Source organism: Rhinatrema bivittatum, unplaced genomic scaffold (genome assembly GCF_901001135.1).
Source record: "Rhinatrema bivittatum unplaced genomic scaffold, aRhiBiv1.1, whole genome shotgun sequence".
Classification (NCBI taxonomy): domain Eukaryota; kingdom Metazoa; phylum Chordata; class Amphibia; order Gymnophiona; family Rhinatrematidae; genus Rhinatrema; species Rhinatrema bivittatum.
This window is the reverse complement of record NW_021820334.1, coordinates 866,567-892,326: the sequence shown is the minus strand read 5'-3', so window position 1 is coordinate 892,326 and position 25,760 is coordinate 866,567.

Sequence of the window (25,760 nt, the reverse complement as noted above, 5' to 3'; positions counted from 1 at the left end):
CCAGTAGGAACACAAGGCCTGGATGAACAGGCACATCATTCGAGGACAGAGGTCAATCCCAGCTAGGGACACAAGGCCTGCATGAAAAGGCACAGGAACTAGGTTAAAACACTGGTAGCTCGCCAGCATCTTTCTGATGCATGCTAGAATATTGGCAGCGTTATGGGCATGGTCCGTCAGGTGGGTGTGCAGTAAAGCCCACCTCCACCCTCATGCTTGTTCAGGGAAGGGCTCCCTGGAACGGGTGCACCCCTACAGTTGTGTGTACCCGGTGTTTACATTGGCGTCCAGTGAATATCGTTGGCGTCTAGTGAATTCCGTTGGCGTCTAGTGAATTCCGACTGTACTTACGCACTTCAGCTGATGACAAAAGAATTGGAGCCTAGGATCTCTCACAAATAAGAATACGTGTGGGAACACAAGGCCTGGATGAACAGGCACATCATTCGAGGACAGAGGTCAATCCCAGCTAGGGACACAAGGCCTGCATGAACAGGCACAGCAACCAGGTTAAAACACTTGTGGGAACACAAGGCCTGGATGAACAGGCGCAGCCACTGAGTTAAAACACCAGTTGGAACACAAGGCCTGGATGAACAGGCACTGCCACTGAGTTAAAACACCTGTGGGAACACAAGGCCTGGAAGAATGGGCACAGTAACTGAGTTAAATCACCTGTGGGAACACAAGGCCTGGAAGAACTGGCACAGCAACTGAGTTAAAACACCTGTGGGAACACAAGGCCTGGATGAACACCGATACTCGGAGTGTAATTAAATTTTTTTTAATGTATTTATATTCTTATTCGAAAACGTTTCTAGCACTTCATACTTGATTACACTCAGGTAGGTACTGTAGGTATTTCCCTATCCCCAGTGGAACACAAGGCCTGGATGAACAGGCACCGCCACTGAGTTAAAACATCTGTGGGAACACAAGGCCTGGATGAACAGGCAGGCACAGCAATGGACTTAAAACACCAGTAGGAACATGGATGAACATGGATACTTGGATAGTAAATTTCTTTTTTAATGGATTTACATTTTTTTTTTTTTAAAGTTTATAGCACTTCATACTTGATTACACTCAGGTACTGTATGTATTTCCCTATCCCCAGAGGAACACAAGGCCTGGAGGAACGGGCACAGCAACGGAGTTAAAACACTAGTGGGAACACAAGGTCTGGATGAACAGGCACATCGTTCGAGTACAGAGGTCAATCCCACCTAGGGACACAAGGCCAGGCCTGGATGAACAGGCACAGCAGCAACTGAGTTAAAACACTTGTGGGAACACAAGGTCTGGATGAAAAGGCAGGCACAGCAATGGACTTAAAACACCAGTAGGAACACTAGTCCTGGATGAAGAGGCACATCATTCGAGGACAGAGGTCAATCCCACATAGGGACACAAGCCGCGGAGGAAAATAAACTAACCAGGATTCCCTCAGTAACGGCGAGTGAAGAGGGAAGAGCCCAGCGCCGAATCCCCGCCCGTCCGGCGGGCGCGGGAAATGTGGCGTACGGAAGATCACCTCCCCGGCGCCGCTCTGGGGACCAAGTTCGTCTGATCAAGGCTCAGCCCGCGGACGGTGTTAGGCCGGTAGCGGCCCCTGGCGCACCGGGACCGGGTCTTCTCGGAGTCTGGTTGTTTGGGAATGCAGGCCAAAGCGGGTGGTAAACTCCATCTAAGGGAAATACCGGCTCCGGCGCGTGTTATAGCCCCCCCCCCCCCCCCCCCCGGCAGCAGCTTCGCTGTTTCCCCCGGACAAGGGTCCACCTCCAAGTTCAACAATTTCTTACTCTTTACTTTGTCTGTCGAGGCTTGACGTCTCTACAAGGGTTTGACCTCGATTGCCGTGCCCAGCGCCTGCTGTTTAATACCGCTTTTGCCGTATTTCATGAATGCCGGTATAAAAAAACCTTAAATAAATAAAATAAATAAGTAAGTACCGCAAGGGAAAGTTGAAAACAACTTTGAAGAGCGAGTTCAAGAGGGCGTGAAATTGTAAAGAGGTAAATGGGTGGGGTCCGTGCAGTCCGCCCGCAGGATTCAACCCGGCGGGTTCGGTCGGACCGGGGTTTCGGCGGATCCCCCACCCCCACCCCTTTCGCGGGGGGTGGGGGGGGGGCGGGGAACGCCTCCTGGAGGGCCCCGGCCCCCGCAGGGCGCATTTCCTCCGCGGCGGTACGCCGCGACCGGCTATGGGTCGGCAGGGAAGGCCCAGGGGGGGGGGGGCAGGTGGCCCGCCACTCCGGCGGCGCGTGTTATAGCCCCCCCCCCTGGCAGCAGCTTCGCCGTTTCCCCCGGCGTTTCCTCCTTCCCCTTTGCCGGTATAAAAAAATCTTAAATAAATAAAATAAATAAGTAAGTACCGCAAGGGAAAGTTGAAAACAACTTTGAAGAGCGAGTTCAAGAGGGCGTGAAATTGTAAAGAGGTAAATGGGTGGGGTCCGTGCAGTCCACCCGCAGGATTCAACCCGGAGGGTTCGGTCGGACCGGGGTTTCGGCGGATCCCCCACCCCCACCCCTTTTGCGGGGGGTGGGGGGGCGGGGAACGCCTCCCGGAGGGCCCCGGCCCCCGCAGGGCGCATTTCCTCTGCGGCGGTGCGCCGCGACCGGCTACGGGTCGGCTAGGAAGGCCCGGGGGTGGCAGGTGGCCCGCCGCTCCAGCGGCGCGTGTTATAGCCCACCCCGGCAGCAGCTTCGCCGTTTCCCTCGGCGTTTCCTCCTTCCCCTTTGCCAACTGTTAACTAGTCTTAACCTCATTCACTACATCTATGCAGACGATGTTCAGATTCTTATTCCCATAACAGAATCTATTAAAAAGCCATCGCACTCTGGAACAACAGCTAAACCTGGTCCTCTGCCTCTAAGACAGAACTCCTCTTCATTTCCTCCAACCAAGAAAACCTCCCATCTCAGATCCATCACAAACACCTTCTCACCCACACTCATGTGAGAGACCTTGGAGTAATTATAGACAACCGTCTTCACCTAAAAAATATGATCAAAACCACAACTAAAGAGTGCTTCTACAGACTTCAGGTGTTAAAAGGTCTCAAACCTCTCCTATATTTTCATGACTTCAGGACTGTTCTCTAATCCCTAATATTTGGCAAAATTGACTACTGCAGCGCTCTCCTCATTGGCCTACCCAACTCAACAACCAAGCCCTTACAGATGATACAGAATGCCGCAGCGAGAATTTTGACAAGCACCAACCAGAGAGACCATATTACACCCATCCTCCATCCTCCATAATTTACACTGGTTACCACTGGTTACCAGTCAGTCACAGGGCTCTACACAAAGCTCTAACTCTAATTCACAAATCAATTCATAGCCTCCTCCATCTCGACCTCGAATTCCCACTCAAACTCCACACTTCCAACAGACCAATGAGAGAAACCTACAAAGGAGCACTACAAGCCCCACCATCTAAAGGCACACGACTCATCTCTACCAGAGACCGAGCTTTTTCTACAGCAGGTCCAGCCATCTGGAACCACCTTCCTGCAGAACTCAGAATGGAACCGTGCCTACCAACATTTAAAAACAAACTCAAAACTTGGCTCTTCTTACAAGCCTTCCCTGATCCTTCAAACTTTCACTAGATAACTACAACTACTCAGCTTTGAATATGGAACTTCGCCCCTCCAATATTCTCCTCATTTACTAGTTTGCTACCCTACTTATGCACTTCAGCTGATGACAAAGGAATTGGAAGATCTCTCAGAAATAATAATACGTGTGGGAACACAAGGTCTGGATGAACAGGCAGGCACAGCAATGGAGTTAAAACACCAGTAGGAAGATGGATGAACACGGATACTCGGATAGTAAATGTTTATTTTTTAATGGATTTATATATTTTTTTTTAAAGTTTATAGCACTTCATACTTGATTACACTTAGGTACTGTATGTATTATTTCCCTATCCCCAGAGGAACACAAGGCCTGGAGGAACGGGCACAGCAACGGAGTTAAAACACTTGTGGGAACACAAGGCCCGGATGAACAGGTGTTCCGCAGGGTTCAACATTATCAGCCACCCTTTTTAATATTTATGTTTTACGGAAGACCGCCTCCCCGGCGCCGCTCGGGGGTCCAAGTCCTTCTGATCGAGGCTCAGCCCGCGGACGGTGTTAGGCCGGTAGTGGCCCCCGGCGCGCCGGGACCGGGTCTTCTCGGAGTCGGGTTGTTTGGGAATGCAGCCCAAAGCGGATGGTAAGCTCCATGTAAGGCTAAATACCGGCATGAGACCGATCAAACAGCTAGTAGCGATAGGATTCTCTGGATTGGCGCTCGCCAGGTTCAAATCGTTTCTAAACATCAGAGGTTATAAGTTAAAAATCCAGAACAAAGAATCACCACGCCACGACTCGGCCATCGGAGTCCCACAAGGTTCCTCTTTATCCCCGACACTCTTTAATATTTACCTACTACCACTCTGCCGACTCCTTACCAACCTAAATTTAAGACACTTTCTCTATGCAGACGACATCCAGATCCTGATCCCCATCAAGGAATCATACTCAAAAACCCATGAATACTGGGATTCCTGTCACCTAGAAATCAAAAGCCTCCTCAACAGCCTAAATCTGGTACTAAATTCCTCTAAAACTGAAGTATTACTCATAACTCCTGACAACAATCTCACAGCTTGTCTCCCAACCAACCTACAAACTACTCATGTGAGGGATCTAGGTGTGCTAATCGACAATTAACTGAACTTCAAAGCACACATCAATAAAACCACCAAAGACTGCTTCTATAAACTGCAAGTTTTAAAAAGGATAAGACCACTCTTCCACGCCAAAGACTTCAGAACCATCCTCCAAGCCCTCATTTTCTACTACTGCAACTCTACATTACTTGGACTCCCTTCCTCATACACAAAACCACTCCAAATGGTTGAAAACGCAGCAGCCTGTCTACTAACAAACACTAGGAAAAGAGACCACATTTCCCCAGTCCTAAAAGACCACCACTGGTTAGCAATTCAGTTCAGAGTCATTTACAAATTCCTCACCTTGATATACAAAATCATTCACCAACACACCATAATCGATCTACAAATTCCTCTCCGTTTATACAAATGCACAAGACCGACCAGGGAAGCCTACAGAGGATGCCTCCTTGTTCCACCCACCAAAACCACTAATCACAGCACCTTAAGAGATTGAGCCCTTTCCACAGCAGGCCCACCGTTATGGAACTCCATCCCCCCAGATCTCAGAAATGAACCTTGCCTCCTAAGCTTTAGGAAAAGGCTCAAGACATGGCTTTTCAGGCAAGCCTTCCCGAACTCCACCTAACACGCACCATCAATAAATTCTCTGCTCGGAAGCTGTATATATTGGACTGGACTCCATATTTATATTGTACTGTTGTATATATTTATATTGTACACATGTATATAATTAACCTCCTCTATCTCTCTTTATTTCTTACACTCCCAGTTCATTAGCCCCTGTTAATTGTAACTGCATCTCTTCACCACGTGTATTTATGTTTTAGGTTGTTTTCTTTGCACCCCTGTTTTCTGTAAACCGACATTATGTGAACGATTTCATGAATGACGGTATAAAAAAACCTTAAATAAATAAAATAAATAAGTAACGTAAGGGAAAGTTCAAAAGAACTTTGAAGAGCGAGTTCAAGAGGGTGTTAAACCGTTAAGAGGTAAACGGGTGGGGTGGGGTCCGTGCAGTCCGCCAGCAGGATTCAACCCGGCGGGTTCGGTCGGACCGGGGTTTCGGCGGATCCCCCGCCCCCACCCCTTTAGAGGGGGGGCGGGGGGCGGGGAACGCCTCCCGGACGGCCCCGGCCCCCGCAGGGCGCATTTCCTCCGCGGCGGTGCGCCGCGACCGGCTACAGGTTGGCTGGGAAGGCCCAGGGGGGGCAGGTGGCCCTCCGCTCCGGCGGCGCGTGTTATAGCCCCCCCCCCGCCAGCAGCTTCGCCGTTTCCACCGGCGTTTTTACTCCTAGCAAAACCTCTACCAAGTACACAGGGGTATGTATATTGATAGCCCAGTGCCTGCTGTTTGAATACCGCTCTTGCCTTACCGACCCGCTCTGTCGATATTTATTATGACAGATAGCAATAGATGGAACGGAATATAGTTTTGTAATTCTATATGCTCCCAATCAGGACCAGGGGACATATTCTTTAACGAAGTCAACAATCTTATCTTGTTGCATGGGAAGAGGTGAGGAACCTCATTGTGGGGGGTGACCTCAATGTATCTGATCTCTTGTTAATAAAGTTACAAATATAATAAAAAAAAACACCTGTGGGAACACAAGGCCTGGAGGAACAGGCACATCATTCCACGACAGAGGTCAATCCCACCTAGGGACACAAGCCGCGGAGGAAAATAAACTAACCAGGATTCCCTCAGTAACGGTGAGTGAAGAGGGAAGAGCCCAGCGCCGAATCTCCGCCACTCCGGGTTCGGGGATCTGAGCCCGACTCCCTTTCATAGAAACATAGAAACATAGAAACATAGAAATGACGGCAGAAGAAAACCGAATGGCCCATCCAGTCTGCCCAGCAAGCCTCACACATTTTTTCTCTCATTCTTATCTGTTACTCTTAGCTCCTTGTTCAATTCCCCTTCCACCCCCACCATTAATGTAGAGAGCAGTGATGGAGCTGCATGCAAGTGAAATATCTAGCTTGATTAGTTAGGGGTAGTAGGCCAAGGGCAACGGGCAATGGAGGCCATCGCCCGTCCCTTCCGCCCGTCCCTTCCGACCGGCTCTCGCCTATCTCTTAAGACCGACTGACCCATGTTGAACTGCTGTTCACATGGAACCCTTCTCCACTTCGGCCTTCAAGAAGAATGCTCAGTCTGTTTAAAATAACAAAATGAACGGACCCACCCTGAAGGACAATGCTCAGTCTGTTTAAAATAACAAAATGAACGGACCCACTCAAGGACAATGCTCAGTCTGTTTAAAATAAGAAAATTAACAGACCCACTCAAGAAGAATGCTCAGTCTGTTTAAAATAACAAAATGAATGGACCCACTCTGAAGGACAATGCTCAGTCTGTTTAAAATAACAAAATGAACGGACCCACTCTGAAGGACAATGCTCAGTCTGTTTAAAATAACAAAATGAACAGACCCACTCAAGGACAATGCTAAGTCTGTTTAAAATAAGAAAATTAACAGACCCACTCAAGAAGAATGCTCAGTCTGTTTAAAATAACAAAATGAATGGACCCACTCTGAAGGACAATGCTCAGTCTGTTTAAAATAACAAAATGAATGGACCCACTCTGAAGGACAATGCTCAGTCTGTTTAAAATAACAAAATGAACAGACCCACTCAAGGACAATGCTAAGTCTGTTTAAAATAAGAAAATTAACAGACCCACTCAAGAAGAATGCTCAGTCTGTTTAAAATAACAAAATGAACGGACCCACTCTGAAGGACAATGCTCAGTCTGTTTAAAATAACAAAATGAATGGACCCACTCTGAAGGACATTGCTCAGTCTGTTTAAAATAACAGGTTAAAACACTTGTGGGAACACAAGGCCTGGAGGACCAGGCACATCATTTGAGGACAGAGGTCAATCCCAGCTAGGGCCACAAGGCCTGGAGGAACAGGCACATAATTCGAGGACAGAGGTCAATCCCAGCTAGGGCCACAAGGCCTGGAGGACCAGGCACATCATTCGAGGACAGAGGTCAATCCCAGCTAGGGCCACAAGGCCTGGAGGAACAGGCACATCATTCGAGGACAGAGGTCAATCCCAGCTAGGGACACAAGGCCTGGAGGAACAGGCAGGCACAGCAATGGAGTTTAAACACCAGTAGGAACATGGATGAACACGGATACTAGGATAGTAAATTTTTTTTTAATGGATTTTTATTCTTTTTTGTAACAAGTTTCTAGCACTTCATACTTCCTTACACTCAGGTACTGTATGTATTATTTCCCTATCCCTTGAGGAACACAAGGCCTGGAGGAACGGGCACAGTAACGGAGTTAAAACACTTGTGGGAACACAAGGCCTGGAGGACCAGGCACATCATTCGAGGACAGAGGTCAATCCCAGCTAGGGCCACAAGGCCTGGAGGACCAGGCACATCATTCGAGGACAGAGGTCAATCCCAGCTAGGGCCACAAGGCCTGGAGGACCAGGCACATCATTCGAGGACAGAGGTCAATCCCAGCTAGGGCCACAAGGCCTGGAGGAACAGGCACATCATTCGAGGACAGAGGTCAATCCCAGCTAGGGGCACAAGGCCTGGAGGACCAGGCACATCATTCGAGGACAGAGGTCAATCCCAGCTAGGGAGACAAGGCCTGGAGGAACAGGCAGGTACAGCAATGGAGTTTAAACACCAGTAGGAACATGGATGAACACGGATACTAGGATAGTAAATTTTTTTTTAATGGATTTTTATTCTTTTTTGTAACAAGTTTCTAGCACTTCATACTTCCTTACACTCAGGTACTGTATGTATTATTTCCCTATCCCCTGAGGAACACAAGGCCTGGAGGAACGGGCACAGCAATGGAGTTAAAACGCTTGTGGGAACACAAGGCCTGGAGGAACAGGCACATCATTCGAGGACAGAGGTCAATCCCAGCTAGGGCCACAAGGCCTGGAGGAACAGGCACATCATTCGAGGACAGAGGTCAATCCCAGCTAGGGCCTCAAGGCCTGGAGGATCAGGCACATCATTCGAGGACAGAGGTCAATCCCAGCTAGGGCCACAAGGCCTGGAGGAACAGGCACATCATTCGAGGACAGAGGTCAATCCCAGCTAGGGACACAAGGCCTGGAGGAACAGGCAGGCACAGCAATGGAGTTTAAACACCAGTAGGAACATGGATGAACACGGATACTAGGATAATACATTTTTTTTTTAATGGATTTTTATTCTTTTTTGTAACAAGTTTCTAGCACTTCATACTTCCTTACACTCAGGTACTGTATGTATTATTTCCCTATCCCCTGAGGAACACAAAGCCTGGAGGAACAGGCACAGCAACGGAGTTAAAACACTTGTGGGAACACAAGGCCTGGAGGAACAGGCACATCATTCGAGGACAGAGGTCAATCCCAGCTAGGGCCACAAGGCCTGGAGGACCAGGCACATCATTCGAGGACAGAAGTCAATCCCAGCTAGGGCCACAAGGCCTGGAGGAACAGGCACATCATTCGAGGACAGAGGTCAATCCCAGCTAGGGACACAAGGCCTGGAGGAACAGGCAGGCACAGCAATGGAGTTTAAACACCAGTAGGAACATGGATGAACACGGATACTAGGATAGTAAATTTTTTTTTTAATGGATTTTTATTATTTTTTGTAACAAGTTTCTAGCACTTCATACTTCCTTACACTCACGTACTGTATGTATTATTTCCCTATCCCCTGATGAACACAAAGCCTGGAGGAACGGGCACAGCAACGGAGTTAAAACACTTGTGGGAACACAAGGCCTGGAGGAACAGGCACAGCAACGGAGTTAAAACACTTGTGGGAACACAAGGCCTGGAGGAACAGGCACATCATTCGAGGACAGAGGTCAATCCCAGCTAGGGCCAAAGGCCTGGAGGACCAGGCACATCATTCGAGGACAGAGGTCAATCCCAGCTAGGGCCACAAGGCCTGGAGGAACAGGCACATCATTCGAGGACAGAGGTCAATCCCAGCTAGGGCCAAAGGCCTGGAGGAACAGGCACATCATTCGAGGACAGAGGTCAATCCCAGCTAGGGCCACAAGGCCTGGAGGAACAGGCACATCATTCGAGGACAGAGGTCAGTCCCAGATAGGGCCACAAGGCCTGGAGGAACAGGCACATCATTCGAGGACAGAGGTCAATCCCAGCTAGGGACACAAGGTCTGGAGGAACAGGCAGGCACAGCAATGGAGTTTAAACACCAGTAGGAACATGGATGAACACGGATACTAGGATAGTAAATTTTTTTTTTAATGGATTTTTATTCTTTTTTGTAACAAGTTTCTAGCACTTCATACTTCCTTACACTCAGGTACTGTATGTATTATTTCCCTATCCCCTGAGGAACACAAGGCCTGGAGGAACGGGCACAGCAACGGAGTTAAAACACTTGTGGGAACACAAGGCCTGGAGGAACAGGCACATCATTCGAGGACAAAGGTCAATCCCAGCTAGGGCCACAAGGCCTGGAGGACCAGGCAGGCACAGCAATGGAGTTAAAACACCAGTAGGAACACAAGGCCTGGATGAACAGGCAGGCACAGCAACTGAGTTAAAACACCTGTGGGAACACAAGGCATGGATGAGCGGGCACAGCAATGGAGGTATAACACTTGTAGGAACACAAGGGCTGCACAGTAGACGCCGGTCAGGCACAGCGATTCATGTCAAGAACATGTGCTGCAGTGCTTACATTATCTTGAGCATAGGAGGCAATTGGAACTGCTGCAAGGCACCTTTCAATAGATTTTATTCATCTTGCCATTCACAAGGAAAATCGGGAAAGCCAAGCAATGGCAGGTTAACTTTCAAAAACACTAGCATTTCCATCAAGACTGGTGACAGCCTTGAGCGGTGAGGGCTCATGATATCCCCTGTCATTGAAAAGACACGTTCACTGGGCACACTGGTTGGTGGACATGACAGATATCCTTCAGCCACTTTGGCTAGGTGTGGCCAGACAGTGGACTTGTGTGCCCAATATGCCAGCGGATCTGTCTGCGTGTTCTCTATCGGCTCTGAGAGATACCGTTTCACTGACAGCTCTGCTGCTGTCTCCTCCTGTGCTTGGGAGGGCTGAGAGTCACTCAATCCAGTTACTTTCTCTCTCGCCCGTTGCACAACTGATGTATCTTTATGGCCAACATGCCTTGGGCGTTCTGACGTGGAGGAGGAGGCACTAATAATAGTAACTGTCACTGACACAGTCCTTCTCCTGCCAGGGCTAGCAGCATCACAACTCTGTGACGTGCCTGCTGTTTCCACCTGTGCTTCAAGCCTAATCTGTCTCCGCCTATGGTGCTCCTGTTCACGGACCTTTGCTAACAACAGCTCCTTCACAAATGACAGACAATTGGTCTGTAGGGCGAGTTTACCTTTCACATGGGGATCACAGACAGAGGCGAGCATGTATGTGCTATCCTCTGTTAAAGGGCTTAATCTGTCTTTCACCTGCTGCTGCAAAACGTCCACACACTGCAGCACCTCAGCAGTCATTCCCTCTTGCCGTTTAATGCCCTCCAAATGGTCATCCAGGAATTTCACTATAGGGATGATGTCAGCCAAGGTGGAACTTCTGGAACTCAGCTCCTCCGTGACATCCTTGAAGGGCTGCAGGATTTTTACCAGCTGACTCATGACTAGCCAATCGTGATGCCCTAGGGGACTCTGCACACCTATGTCTATTTTACCAGAAAGTTCATGAAGGGGTGTCTGCAGCTCCAATAACCTCTCCAGCATCATAAAGGTGGAATTCCACCGGGTGGCAACATCTTGACTGAGACGCTTCTGAGGCATATCCAAATCAGTCTGCTTTTCTCGGAGAACCTGCCCCGCCCTGACACTTCTGTGGAAGTGTGCTGCTATGTTCCTGCACTTGTGTATTAACCGACGCAGGTATTCAGTCTCCTTGTCCTTGGACTCCAAGCCCAGACCTGACTTCACTACCAGATGCAGAGTGTGTGCAAAACATCGGATGTTCTTAAACCGCCCATTGCTTATTGCCTTAACCATGTTTGCACCGTTGTCTGTGACAAAAAAGCCTGCCCACGTTTTACTGTCTCGCTGGTGTACCTGCCAGCTCGCCAGCATCTTTCTGATGCATGCTAGAATATTGGCAGCGGTATGGGAATGGTCCGTCAGGTGGGTGTGCAGTAAAGCCCACCTCCACCCTGATGCTTGTTCAGTAATAGAGCTGCTGGCTGCCCCTGCCTCTGCCATGTCCCACCAGTGTGCTGTCAGAGAGAGGTAAGAGTGTGCAGCATTCATGGCGGTCCAGATATCGCAGGTGAAATGCACTCTTCCGTCTGCCTTACCTAGCAGTGCTTGCAAGCGACTGAATCACTGCTTGTACAGGCTGGGGATGACCTTTCTACTAAATGTGGTTCTGGAGGGGACTTTGTAATTTGGAAGTACGACCTTCAAAAAACGTTTGAAACCCACATTCTCCACTAACTGCAGGGGCTGGTCATCAAGGGCAATCATTTCCCCAATGCTCCTGGTCACAACTTTGCGGCTGCCTGTCTCCTACCCCGGGATAGCGTTACCGCACTCCACCCCATTTCCTCCATGGTGCATTGTCGCTTCTGCCACGTGTCAGTGGGTTGCTGGCCTGCCGCCTGACTGCTAGAAGGGTATGAGGGCGTGGGCTGACTCTGCTGCTTTCCTACCACTGCACCCTGGTTGGAAGGGGAAGGGGTCCCCAGACGGAAAATGCCACCATCCCCAGATGGCAGTAATCTTGTTGGGTGTTGCCTCTTAATATGATGCTCCATGCCAAAATTTGATAGATGTGCCAGTAGCTTGCCTCTGCTAATATCCCTCGCACAGTAATTACACCGAGCATAACGCCGGTCTTCTGTCACTTTAAAATGTGCCCAGATCGCAGATTTATTTTGTGATCCTCCTTTCTTTCCCACCCTGGGGGTGGATGGTGGCACTGGAGTTGAGGTACTACTGGGTGTGGCACTGTTGCCCCCGCTGGCATTGCTTCGCCGGGTGCACCCACTGCACCCGGCGAAGCAATGCCAGCGGGGGCAACAGTCACCCTCTGTCTCCCTTCTGACAGCTCTTCCTCCTCCTCGATATCAGTGGAATGTCTCCGCTGCCGCAGAATTCTGGAGGTGGAGGCTGAAACAGGAGTAACTGACAATTCTACCGAAGATTCCTCCGGTATTACATCTTCCATTTCTGATGAGAATCCCATCCAAGAAGATTCTTCTTCTGAATCAGAAGCTAACAGTGCCAGCGCTACCTTGTCACCGCGAAGTTTAGCTGGACACTTCTGTCCCCTGGCTGCTCTTGGGTGTGTAACTTTTGTCTGGCTAGACTCTGCCTCCTCTTCACTCTCCTCCAAAACTACAGTGCCAGAAACACGTGGTGGCAATTGCAAAGTTTCATGGTCTGATTTCTTTTTTTTTGCCATGGAACTGCCATCCCCTACAAAGACGTTTGATTGCAACAGTTGCCTTTTTAGCTGTACTGGTGGTGTTGCGCTGGTGTCTTTAGCAGTGCCTCCGCTGCCATTCCCACTAAGTCGCTTGCATCTCTCTTTCCCTGACATTATGGATTTAATGTCAATGAGTACTAGTGGTAACACTGCCCACTGTCCCACAATAATAATGTTCGGTCTGTTTAAAATAACAAAAAGAACAGACCCACTCAAGAAGAATGCTCAGTCTGTTTAAAATAACAAAATGAACGGACCAAGTCAAGGACAATGCGGTTAAGTCTGTTTAAAAATAGCAGATTGAACAGACTCGCTGAAGGCCAATCTTCACTCTGTTTATGCCCACTGCCTCACTGCCTGCCTGGCAATGCACGGAATGTGTCTGTCTGTGTGTGTGCAGTGAGTGCACAGAGAACCAGCTTCCTTTTAAGTAGATATGAAGCAGAGTACTGCCAGTGCCACCCCTGCCACTGCCCATCCAGCACTGAAAGACTCAAGGACAATGCTTTTAAGTCTCTTTAAAAATAGGAAATTGAACAGACTCGCTGAAGGCCAATCTTCACTCTGTTTATGCCCACTGCCTCACTGCCTGCCTGGCAATGCACGGCATGTGTCTGTCTGTGTGTGTGCAGTGAGTGCACAGAGAACCAGCTTCCTTTTAAGTAGATATGAGGCAGAGTACTGCCAGTGCCACCCCTGGCACTGCCCACCCAGCACTGAAGCACTCAAGGACAATGCTTTTAAGTCTGTTTAAAAATAGGAAATTGAACAGACTCGCTGAAAGGCAAATGTTCACTCTGTTTATGCCCACTGCCTGCCTGGCAATGCACGGAATTTGTCTGTGTGTGTCACTGTGCGGTGAGTCCACACAGGATGACTAGCTTCCTTTTAAGTAGATATGAGGCAGAGTACTGCCAGTGCCACCCCTGGCACTGCCCACCCAGCACTGAAGCACTCAAGGACAATGCTTTTAAGTCTGTTTAAAAATAGCAGATTGAACAGACTCGCTGAAGGCCAATCTTCACTCTGTTTATGCCCCTGCCTGCCTGGCAATGCACGGAATTTGTCTCTGTGTGTCACTGTGCGGTGAGTCCACACAGGATGACTAGCTTCCTTTTAAGTAGATATGAGGCAGAGTACTGCCAGTGCCACCCCTGGCACTGCCCACCCAGCACTGAACCACAATGCTTTTAAGTCTGTTTAAAAATAGCAGATTGAACAGACTCGCTGAAGGCAAATGTTCACTCTGTTTATGCCCACTGCCTCACTGCCTGCCTGGCAATGCACTGAATGTGTCTGTGTCTGTGCACTGCAGTGCACATAGAACTAAAGTAGATATGAGGCAGAGTACTGCCAGTGCCACCCCTGGCACTGCCCAGGATAAAATGAACAGAATCACTCAATAACAATGTTCTTTTTTTTTTTTTTTCCCTAACAAAGAATCTGTTCTGTGTTGTCTATCAAATGTGGTTCTGTTCTGTGTTGTGTCTATCAAATCTGGTTCTGCTTTCATGTCTGCCTCAGCCTGCCTGAGCCTGCACCCAGCCCGATCCCGAGCCCACCTCCCCACTCAATCGCTGAAAATGTCCGTGATTCCTCGTGCTGCTGCTGCTTTTATAGTGCTGGCTCGTCAGGAAATCCTCAGAGAAGCACTGAATGACAGCGCGATTCGCTGCATTCAGTGCTTCTCTGAAAAGTGAACGCTGATTCGCTGCGTTCCGGTATCCATGCCGACCTGTGCCACCCTTTCCTGTGAGTCACTGCGACTCACAGGACAGGGTCAGACAGGTTGGCATGGTTACCGCAGGGGCGCCGCCATTTTGAGGTAATCCGGGGCTCCGAGCTCACAGCTAATGGCGGCGAGAAAGCGCGCGCATCGTGGTTCGCCGTATCCAACATAGCTATGTTGGATATGTGGGAAAACCGCTCGTATACGCCCCATCACTTTTTTAAGTTAAAAAAAAAAATATAAGTAGCGTTTTACATATGCGGTCAATACGAATGCACACCCCTAAGAATTATACCACTAAATTAATTGGGCAGGTTAGATGGTCCATATGGTCTTTTCTGTCATCATGTTTCTATGTTTCTAACTCCTCTACAGTATTACTCAGGATGTACTTTACTGGCCCCAGGTCTGATCCCTGAAGTACTCCGTTAATTACTTTTAGTTTTCTGAATAAATTCCACTGTCATCTATCATACAACCAGTTTTTAGGCTACCACTATGGACCCATACCCAGACTGCTCAGTTTATTTATGAACCTCTTATGTATGACAGTATCAAAGGTTTTGCTGAAATAAAAACAAACCATGTCCAGTTCATGACATTGATCTAACTCTGTAGTCACCCAAAAACGTAATCAGATGCATTTGACATGATTTCCCTCTGATCCTGCAACACACTCAGTTCAAGATACACAACTACCCTTTCCTTCTGTAAAATTATTAATTGTCTTTCCTATCAGTGTCTGCAATCTGAGTTATTCATTCATTTCCATTAATTCTGTTGCAGAATATACTTTTCTTATTTAGGAGTGAATTATTTCATGTTTTTTTAAAAGCAATTACATTTTGAATTTATGATTCTAGATTTTGATCACAGTAACAATTAAAATCATATCGCCTGGTTAAGATATGTGCTTTATTCTAGATGCATCTCCAAATACAAATTCAATTGAAATTATGCCTTGTAGGTCCATACATTATGTATAATTACCAAAAATTTAAACAATTAAAATTGTATCTTATTTAATTGATATATAATGTTAATTAGGTTTTGATATTATATAGTATATACATGTTGCATTTCTTATTCTACTGACAAGGAAATTAATTTGGTCCATAACAAATTATTTTTAATTCTACTTCTAAAAATGAATTCCTCATCCATGAGTTATGCACCTAAATAAAGTTCAATTGTACAGATTAAAAGCAGTTCACAAGTGCTACATACAAATTTGAGAAATGTGAAACTACTTACTGTATGCAGTCATGTGATAGACGGTATCTTCTTTCTGAAAGACTTATCGGTTTTGATTAGTCAGCTAATAAAGATGGCCAACACATTCGGGACCTGATTGCTGGAAATTTGGGAATTCACAGAGATAAGAACTCAAACAGTTAACCTATTGAGATGCTAATAACTTTGTTTTATCATGGGGCACTTAGTTTTAATGAACTTAATTGGACATTATTTTGATTTGTAAAAGTTGAAAGTATTAGCATTTGGTGGAGGTTTACAGTGTAGGGTTCTTTGAACTTTAGAGATTATATTAACAGCTTTCCATTGCCTGACAAGCAAAAATCTAGTTGGTTACCCATGAATAATAAAATGCATAATATCTTTGCATTTGTATGAGAATATCGGCAAAGACTTCACAAAAGATTTATTAAAATAATTACATGAAAGTCTATAAATATGAACTATCAAATTAATTTGCTATAAAATATACATTTTTATCAGTAATAATAGAATTGCAATGAAAAAAACAAACAGGTAGATTTTATAAATGTACGCCCGCATGCACTTTTGTTCGCGCACGAGGCGCAAACAAAAGTACGCCGGATTTTATAAGATACGCGCATAGCCGCACGTATCTTATAAAATCTGGGGTCGGCGCACGCAAGGGGTGCACATTTGTGCACCTTGTGCATGCCGAGCCCTGTACGCGCTGCCCATTCCCCCCGAGGCCTCGCCGAAATCAAAGCGGCCTCGGAGGGAACTTTCCTTCGGCCTCCCCCCACCTTCCCCTTCCTTCCCCTCCCTTCCCCTACCTAACCCACCCCCCCAGCCCCATCTACACCCCCCTACCTTTATCATGAAAGTTATGCCTGCTCCAAGCAGGCGTAACTCGCGCGCGCCGATCAGCCGCCACCGCGTGATTCCCCGGCCCGGGAGCAATTTCGGAGGCCTCAGCCATGCCGCTGAAATGCCCCTGGGTCCGCACCATGCCCCGACATGCCCCCCGGAATGCCCCGTATGTCGCACCGCCCCCCCCCCCGACACGCCCCCAACATGCCCCCTAGCAAAGCTACGGGACTTACACGTGTCCCGGGGCTTGCGCGCGCCGCCGAGCCTATGCAAAATAGGCTCGGCGCACGCAGGGGCGTTTTGAAAGGGTTATGCGAATAACTTATGAGCATAACCCTTTTAAAATCTACCTGACAATGTGTATCCAAATACATTTCTTATCATTTCTAGAGTAATGTTTGATTTGCGTGAGATTATCTGTTTTTCTTCTTTAATGCAGAGCTTGAGATTACTCTCCTCTACAAAAGAGAATGCTGTAATTGAATTGCATGCCTCTAACAAGCAGTGGGGTAGATTTAAAAAAAAAGCGCGATCGCGTACTTTTGTTTGCGCAGCAGGTGCAAACAAAAGTACGCTGGATTTTATAAGATACGCGCATAGCCGCGCATATCCTCTAAAATCCTGGATCGGCGCGCGCATGGCTGCCGATTTTGGGCAGCCGGCGCGCGCCGAGCCGCGCAGCCTGCGTCCGTTCCCTCCGAGGCCGCTCCGAAATCGGAGCAGCCTCGGAGGGAACTCTCTTTCGCCCTCCCCTCACATCCCCTCCCTTCCCCTACCTAACCCACCCCCCCATCCCTATCTAACCCCCCCTACCTTTATCCATGGATTTACACCTCCCGGAGGGAGACGTAAATCCACATGCGCCAGCAGGCTGCTGGCGCGCCGAGACCCGACCCGGGGGCGGTTCCGGAGGGCGCGGCCACGCCCCGTAACGCCCGCCCCGAAACCACGCCCCCGGGCCCACCCCCGAAACCCCGCGTCCCACCCCCAAAATGTTGCGCCGTTCGGCCCCGCCCCCGACACGCCCCCTTCCAAAAACCCCGGGACCTACACGCGTCCCGGGGTTCTGCGCGCGCCGGCGGCCTATGGAAAATAGGTGCGCCGGCGCGCAAGGCCCTGCTCGCGTAAATCCAATCGGATTTACGCGAGCAGGGCTTTTAAAATCCGCCCCAGTGTGTATGATACAAAAATAACTGTACATGCGTACATGTGCACACATTTGTGTAGAGATTTTATTAGATACGCACCAATACAAGTAACAGTTTCTCCGGTCTATTCAGAGTTTACCCAGGTAAAGACTCCCTAACCCCCTTAATTAACCTTGCTCCCTTTTACCCTATTGGGGCTGATCCTTCAAACCCCACTGACGAGCCCTGTTTTTTTAGTTTTAAAACCTACGCACCATCCATAGCAGAAATAGTTATGCAGTACTGGACCACAGCGCATGCTTGCGCTCATAAATACTTAGGCGCACATTTCAAGTGACCTTCCCAGAATGCCCATATCCCACCCATGTTCCACCCAGACCACTACCATTCCCTGCCTCTCTTTTAACTTTGGTTTGTGCATATACCAGGAAATATGGGCCAGATTTTACTAGGTATGCGCGGGTATAGATTTGTGCACGCGCGCACAAATCTACGCCTGATTTAATAACATGATCGCATGTTATAAAATCCAGGGTCGGTGCACGCAAGGGGGTGAACACTTGTGCACCTTGCACGTGCCGAACCCTAGGGGAAACCCAATGGCTTTCCCCATTCCCTCCGAGGCCGCTCCAAAATCAGAGCGGCCTCGGAGGAAACTTTCCTTCCACCCCCCGCCACCTTCCCTTCCCTTCCCCTACCTAACCCGCACCCCAACCCTATCTAAACCCCCCCTGACCTTTGTTGAGAAAGTTGTTCCTGCCTCCACTGTGCCGGAGGCCTCTGTCCCGCCCTGCCCCCAGATCTCCTCGCCTCTTTTTTCAAGCCCCGGGACATATGCATGTCCCGGGGCTTGTGCGCTTCATCGGGCCTATGTAAAACAGGCTTGGCGCATGAAGGAGTGGGTTTTCGGGGTTACACACGTAATATACGTGTGTAACCATTTTAAAATCCACCCCTATGGGCCTCATTTTCTAAAGTATCGCAGGCCTGCTATACTTTAGAAAATTGTGCTACTGGGGGGCAGGGGGTCTGGCGGGGGGACGGTCCTGCGCTAGCCGGCAGCGATCGCACCGCCACGGTGCGATCGCTGCCGGTATCGCGCCCAATAACTACACCATAGAAGGTGTAGTTATTGGGCACGAAATAGGCAGCGAAAAGGCACTTACCTTTTCGCTGTGCGCGCCATTGTCGCAGAGTCGGCCCCAGAGATGCCCCGACTCCTCCTCTTCCAGGGCCGACTTCGCCCTGATTTCAGTAGCGCAGGCCTGCGCTACTTTCGCTAGCTATCGCGATAGCTTTGGAAAATGAGGCCCTATGTGTTTACTCAGGCATTTCTTAAAATTCGTGTTAGAGGAGTTGAAGAAAATAAATTAAAATATCTTCTATCGGGACATATATTCCTTTTCATTTTTCTTTTAAATGAGCTTGAATTTGATTTTATGCACCTAAAATGACATTTACACACTATTGTATAGCTACACATGGGTAAACTTTATCAAATCTTCTTTAACCAATTATGTCATAAAACACAAAAAGAAGAAATACAATCACTGTATTTTTTTACATTTATTTAACTCAACATTTACTAACCACCTAACTTTTAAAATCTCTCTAACTCACACATTCATTCACACACACTCTCATCACAATAAAATCAATTATGTTTGCAACAAAATATGTTATAAATTACCAATATTTAAATACATGTACATTAATATTTCAATTCATATTGGGGTAGATTTTTTAAAAAAGCGTGATCGCGTACTTTTGTTCGCGCAGCAGCGCAATCAAAAGTATGCAGGATTTTATAAGATACGCGCATAGCCGCACATATCTTATAAAATTCTGGATCGGTGCGCGCAAGGCTGAGGATTTTGGGCAGCCTGCGTGCGCCGAGACGCGCAGCCTGCCTCCGTTCCCTCCGAGGACGCTCCGAAATCGGAGCGGCCTCGGTCCCTAGATTTACGGTCCCTCGGTCCCTAGATTTACGCCTGCGAGAAGCAGACGTAAATCTACGCGTGCCAGCGGATTGCTGGCGTGCCATCTTCCGACCTGGGGGCTGGTCCGGAGGCCTGGACCACACCCCCGGGCCGGCACCACGCCCCGGTCCCGCCCCCGAAATGCTGCGTCCCGCCCCCGAAACGCTGTGTCATCTGGCCCCGCCCCAACACGCCCCCGACCCGCCCCCTTAAAAAAACCCCGGGACCTATGCGCGTCCCGGGGCTCTGCTCGCACCTATGCAAAATAGGCGCGCTGGTGCGCGAGCAGGGCTTTTAAAATCCACCCAAATAATTGTTAAATAATGATAACTTTCCAAAAATCACTGTAAAAGGAACAATAGGGTGGTTCATAACTCCTACAAAGATCTTTGTTTCGCCTTTTTCTTTAGAAGGCTACCTCAGGGATAGACTTTATCTCACATAAGGATGAAATTTCTAATTGTATTCCAATGCGAACCACATATAAATTCCTCACAATCAACCTATAGTTCTGAAATAATAATTTTCATAAAATATTAAATTTGTGTACTGTATCTGACTAAAATGCACAACATATTTCGCTGAATAAACTTCACTACCCACCTCAAAAAGACCGACATACCCAGAAATTACACCGTAAATGGCTCAATTCAAACACATCCACCTACTCAATGTTTTATCCCCGACTTGATGGTATACTACCACCAACTCCAAACATAATTCTATAAACAGAAAAATCCAAAACATTAGACCAAATATACCTCCTAACCACTTCAGGAATTACAAAGACCAACATTAAAAGGATATAATGATACTGACCTTAATCCAGTATCATATTTCAGCAGACCACAAGAAATTTTCAACAAACCACAAGAAATTTTCAACAGGGAAGTACATTCACTATAACCATATGTAACCATATATCTCAGATTCCGGTACTCAATACATGATCTGAAACATCAACCAATAAAGATTACTTAGCCATATCCAGCACACTTATCAAAGTCCAAAGTAGAACTACATAGATGTCTATAACGGAGAAATTGTCCTATGGGAATGTTATCTTTTAATCTCTTAGGATGAAAACTTCTATAATGGAGTAATGTATTTTTATCCGTCTTTTTTCTATATATAGACATCACCAGTCATTTCTGATGAACGACATGTGTGTGTCTAAAAACGTTACTCTTTGTGTGTCCATAGTTACAGTGAACTTCAAATTTACATCACTGTTATTCAATATACACAAAATTTGATTCAACTCTGGAACTGGACCCTGCCAAATAAAGAACAAATCATCAATATATCTCTTCCAGCTCACAACATGATGGAACAAGCTAGAAGAGTATATATAGCGTTGTTCAAAATGTGATACATACAGGCAAGCAACACTCGGTGCCATAGGGGACCCCATAGGGATCCCCTTAGTCTGTAAATATAGATTAGACTCATAACTGAAAATATTTGATGTCAAAGTAATTTCAGCAATTTCCATAAGGAACTCAATCCTCCGATCAGACAACTCATTTTTCCTGAGTTCTAATTCAATAACACGTAATGCCTCTATCTAAGGAATACTCGTGTATAATGATGAAATATCTGCTGTCACAAGAATCCAATTGTCTCCTACATGCGGAAGAGAAGATAATTGTGTTATAAAATTTGTAGTGTCCTTCACATAAGATTTAATCTTGTTCATATTAGACTGGAGATGATAATCTATCAGTTTTGCCAAGGGCTCTAGTATAGAGCCTATCCCGGCTACAATAGGTCTCCCGGCAGTTTTACCAGGGATTTATGAACCTTAGGCAAAATATAGAAATATGCCATCATTGGATATGGAACAGTCAAGTATTGATGTTCTTTCTCAGTAATTATTTTATTTTTCACAGCACTATCCAGAATTTCATTGATCCGAGTATTTAAACTTTCTGACATATCCTCCTCTAATCGTCTATATGACACCCCATCATTAAGTTGTCTCAACACCTCCTCCTGATGATAATCCACTTCATTCATTACCACTACCCCTCCCCCTTTGTCTGCTGCAACAATTCGAATGGATGTGTCCGCACATAGCTGGCCCAAAGCCAACCATTCCTCTTTTGTTAGATTATACGATAGGAATTTTTTCTGACATTCAATCTCTTTCAAATCCAACAAAACCAAAGTTTGAAACACCTGTAATAGCAGACTAGGTGGACTAGGGAGAAGCCACTTAGAGGGTTTATACAATTTAGATTAGGGATGTGAATCGTTTTGCATATCGTCTTAACGATAGAAATCGTGTGGCAGGAGAAGAAAATCGTGTTTGGCACGATTATTTCATTGAAAAATCGTTAAAAATTGTTTTTTCCGATTAGTGCGCACTAACTCGAGTTAGTGCGCACTAACTCCCCGTTAGTGCGCACTAACTCGAGGTGATGGTTGGGGGCATGGGAAATGGAACTGGAAACTCATGAACACCAACAGAAAATGAAACAAAGTGTTCACACTTCCCAGGTCAGTAAAGGTCACTTAGGAATGAATATGTATTCCTATTGGCTGGCTGTGCTCTTATCTATTGATGTTACCAAGGTTACCACTGAGGTAATGGTTGGGGGGATGTGAAATGGAAACAGTTGGAAGCTTGACATGTGATGATCAGCACTCACGTGACTAGAACTTCTTTGTTTATTATTTTTGTTAGCAGGCACCTGAAATGCTAGTGCATGTTGAATTTGCCAATCACTGTGCATTTTAGAAAGGTGGTCCTGGCTGGAACTGTAGTTCAAATATATGTAATTGATTGTTGGTAAGTGTATTTTTTAAGTAGCCACACTGGCACAAGTATGTTTACTTTTCCTCCTACTTAACTCACTAGCTCAGCTTTGTAAGAAGGGCTTCTCTGCTTGAGTGAGGGTCAGGCAGCTCCCCCCCTGTCTGTGAAGCCAGCCTCTCACTAGTAATGCAGGGAGGGAGCTGTCTCAGACTTCACCATCCTCCTCCCCCCCCCCCCTCACCCACACACCATTCACTAGCTGGGACATGGGGGAAGTCAGGAGTGAGGGTCAGGCAGCTCCCCCCCTGTCTGTGAAGCCAGCCTCTCACTAGTAATGCAGGGAGGGAGCTGTCTCAGTCTTCACCATCCCCCCCCCCCCCCCTCACCCACACACCATTCACTAGCTGGGACATGGGGGAAGTCAGGAGTGAGGGTCAGGCAGCTCCCCCCTGTCTGTGAAGCCAGCCTCTCACTAGTAATGCAGGGAGGGAGCTGTCTCAGACTTCACCATCCTCCCCCCCCCCCCCTCACCCACACACCATTCACTAGCTGGGACATGGGGGAAGTCAGGAGTGAGGGTCAGGCAGCTCCCCCCTGTCTGTGAAGCCAGCCTCTCACTAGTAATGCAGGGAGGGAGCTGTCTCAGACTTCACCATCCTCCCCCCCCCCCCTCACCCACACACCATTCACTAGCTGGGACATGGGGGAAGTCAGGAGTGAGGGTCAGGCAGCTCCCCCCTGTCTGTGAAGCCAGCCTCTCACTAGTAATGCAGGGAGGGAGCTGTCTCAGACTTCACCATCCTCCCCCCCCCCCCCTCACCCACACACCATTCACTAGCTGGGACATGGGGGAAGTCAGGAGTGAGGGTCAGGCAGCTCCCCCTGTCTGTGAAGCCAGCCTCTCACTAGTAATGCAGGGAGGGAGCTGTCTCAGACTTCACCATCCTCCCCCCCCCCTCACCCACACACCATTCACTAGCTGGGACATGGGGGAAGTCAGGAGTGAGGGTCAGGCAGCTCCCCCCTGTCTGTGAAGCCAGCCTCTCACTAGTAATGCAGGGAGGGAGCTGTCTCAGACTTCAGCATCCTCCCCCCCCCCCCCCCCCTCACCCACACACCATTCACTAGCTGGGACATGGGGGAAGTCAGGAGTGAGGGTCAGGCAGCTCCCCCCTGTCTGTGAAGCCAGCCTCTCACTAGTAATGCAGGGAGGGAGCTGTCTCAGACTTCACCATCCTCCCCCCCCCCCCCCCACCCACACACCATTCACTAGCTGGGACATGGGGGGAAGTCAGGAGTGAGGGTCAGGCAGCTCCCCCCTGTCTGTGAAGCCAGCCTCTCACTAGTAATGCAGGGAGGGAGCTGTCTCAGACTTCACCATCCTCCCCCCCCCCCTCACCCACACACCATTCACTAGCTGGGACATGGGGGAAGTCAGGAGTGAGGGTCAGGCAGCTCCCCCCTGTCTGTGAAGCCAGCCTCTCACTAGTAATGCAGGGAAGGAGCTGTCTCAGACTTCACCATCCTCCCCCCCCCCCTCACCCACACACCATTCACTAGCTGGGACATGGGGGAAGTCAGGAGTGAGGGTCAGGCAGCTCCCCCCTGTCTGTGAAGCCAGCCTCTCACTAGTAATGCAGGGAGGGAGCTGTCTCAGACTGGTATCAGGGTTAGGGCACTGTGTGCAGGAAGATCACAACACTCCTGGTATTAATAGGGATAGGGCACTGTATGAGATGACTGTAGTAGATTGAATAAAGATCTGATGTTTCTGCTCTCCTCACACCACACAAAAACAACACACAAGCAGAGAAGCCCTTCTTACAAAGCTGAGCTAGTGAGTTAAGTAGGAGGAAAGTAAACATACTTGTGCCAGTGTGGCTACTTAAAAAATACACTTACCAACAATCAATTACATATATTTGAACTGTGTACAGTTCCAGCCAGGACCACCTTTCTAAAATGCACAGTGATTGGCAAATTCAACATGCACTAGCATTTCAGGTGCCTGCTAACAAAAATAATAAACAAACAAGTTCTAGTCACATGAGTGCTGATCATTACATTACTTTTTTTGTCAAGCTTCCAACTGTTTCCATTTCACATCCCTCCAACCATTACCTCAGTGTTAGCCTTGGTAACATCAATAGATAAGAGCACAGCCAGCCAATAGGAATACATACATACATATTCATTCCTAAGTGACCTTTACTGACCTGGGAAGTGTGAACACTTTGTTTCATTTTCTGTTGGTGTTCGTTAGTTTCCAGTTCCATTTCCCATCCCCCCAACCATCACCTCAGTGGTAACCTTGGTAACATCAATAGATAAGAGGGCAGCCAACCAATAGGAACACATATTCATTCCTAACTGACCTTCAGTGACCTGGAAAGTGTTTATTTGTATCATTTTCAGTTAGTGCGCACTAAATCGAGTTAGTGCGCATTAACGGGGAGTTAGTGCGCACTAACTCGAGTTAGTGCGCACTAACACGATTTAACGATTTTTAACGATAAATCGTTAGAATTTCTATTGTATCGTGTTCTATAACGATTTAAGACGATATAAACATTATCGGACGATAATTTTAATCGTTGAAAAACGATTCACATCCCTAATTTAGATGGCTGCATTTGTACAGAATTTTCAGAAAAAAACTCCCTCAAATGTAAACACCTGAAAAATTTATGAAGTTCAACTTGAGTGGACAAGTAATCATACTTGCAGGTGGGTACATAAGAAAAACCTTTATTCAATAAAGATAACATTAGTTGACTCAAATTCTTAGAGGATAAATTAAATAGTGCTGACTGAGAATCCAATATGTTTATATTTCCATCTTCAAAAGTAGATCCTACTGGCGTAGGTTGTAATTCATGGGCACATTCCTGCCTTTCT